The sequence below is a fragment of the Herpailurus yagouaroundi genome, unplaced genomic scaffold, assembly GCF_014898765.1.
Source record: "Herpailurus yagouaroundi ecotype Mexico unplaced genomic scaffold, PumYag 142, whole genome shotgun sequence".
Lineage (NCBI taxonomy): Eukaryota > Metazoa > Chordata > Mammalia > Carnivora > Felidae > Herpailurus > Herpailurus yagouaroundi.
In genome coordinates, this window is record NW_024412397.1 from 8,809,313 (window position 1) to 8,811,401 (window position 2,089).

Below are 2,089 nucleotides of genomic sequence, written 5' to 3' on the forward strand. Positions count from 1 at the left end.
GGATCTTCAGGAGAGATCCACATGGGCGGGGGCCCCAGGATCTGCAGACAAGGAGTTGAAGCATCTGGCGGGCAGCCACGTAATTGAGCTTGGAGGCAGAACCTCCTTAGCAGAACTCTGAAGTGTTGAGCCTGGGGCTCAGACCCACTGTTCGACTCCAATCTCATGGGAATTCTTGAGTCAGTCACTCACACTATGTCCATCTCCAACTCCATGTCTCAGTCTCATAAACTGAGTCAAATAATCAATGTTTGGTTTCTTTAAGATGCTGGATTTTGAGGCAACTCTTACACATCAGTGTTCAATAATAACCTCGGTGTAAGATTTAAGGTTCACCAGAACATGAATACATAGATTCCTGATTGAATGAATGAGTGAAAGCCCAGATCATCAGAGATAATTAGCTTTTAAATTATTAATATAAAGAATGTGTTTTCTTTATAAGTATGTTCAACAATTATATGCGTGTGTATATATATATTTGAATACATTCTTTATATATACCTTTACTTTAAACATTTTCACTATGTCTGTACGAAATATGTGTGAGATCATCCCAAAGGTCTAAGCTGTGCTCCTTAGCATGGTTTCTGTTATCATACGTACTTGAAAATAATAAAACTGAAATGCTATGTAGACGGTCTTTTAATTCTGCTTAAAGAAATAGCATCTGTTGATTTGTCACAGACACCAGCACCACGTATATTTTTATATCTCAGAAGACACAAGGAGGAATTTGGAAAATTCTTATTCTGTATTAAATTTTGACTGATGAGGATGACTGACTAACCTGATGATGTAACTTAGTTGACTAATTTATTGATGATATAAACTAGTAAATTAAGATAATGCATGTAAACTCTATGCTATGGACTGAATCGCAGTCCCCTCAAAACTTATATGTTGGAGTCTAAACCCCCAGTGTGATGGTATTTGGAGATGGGACCTTTAGGAGAATATTAGGTTTAAATTAAGTCATGAGAGTGGGGCTTTCATGATAGATGGCATTAGCGCTCTTATGAGAAGAGAAACTAGAAAGATCTTCTCTCTCTCTCTCTCTCTCTCTCTCTTTTCTTCCTGACCCAACACCATCCCCACCCCCAAGCCATGAGAGTGACAAACAAGAAGGGGCCATCCCAAGGCAGGAAAAGAGCTCTCAGCAGAACCCAACTACACTGGATCCCTGTTCTCAGATTTCCAGACTCCCAAACCATGACAGAATAAATTCTTGCTGTCCAAGCCACCCAGCCTATGGTATTCTGTTATGGCAGCCTAAGATAAGATACTCGAAGCACAACTATTGACACATGTTAATTTGAGTGATATTACCCATTATTCCTATTAACAGTATTCATATTAGTAATAGAATTAGTAGTAATACTCGTATCATTCTTATTTTTATATACTGTTCCCCCAGTAATGGAAATTCCATGAGAATAATAGTTGTCAAATACGTTATATCCCCAACCTCTCTCTCAGGTTTTTTTCCCCCAAGGTCCACAATGCTGCTGATATATACGGTTCCATAACAGCACAAATTCATGTGATGTGCTCCCTCCCTTCCTGTGAATCTCTGCCTATATGTAATATTATCAGAAAAGACTTAGGACACAAAACACCCACTGCGTCCCCCCACACCATCGCACACACCTTATACCCCTCAGTTTGTTTTGTTTTGTTTTGTTTTTCTCTCTTTATAGAAAGGATGACCATTTGAAATATTATATTTATGTGTGTGTATTTTATGTCATCCCTCACAACATTTAGGTGGGAGAATCCAGATCGGGTCTGTTCATTGCCTCACTGCTTAGGATATGCTTGGCCTGAATTACAGCTTTTTGATTTAACATATCTGGAACATCTTTAAATGCAGAACCTAGATCTAATTCATTCATTTCAATGGCTTTGCATTTTACGGTTGTATATTCATTTATTTACCTATTTCCATTTGGTGGTATTTACTTTTATTCTTAACTTTAACTGAGTTTCAAATTTTATTTTAATTCATGTTTTCATATTTAGAACCTCTTCCCTATGTCAGTCTCCCAACTTCGAGTTCTCACTTTCCAGAAACAACTACTTTAATTCC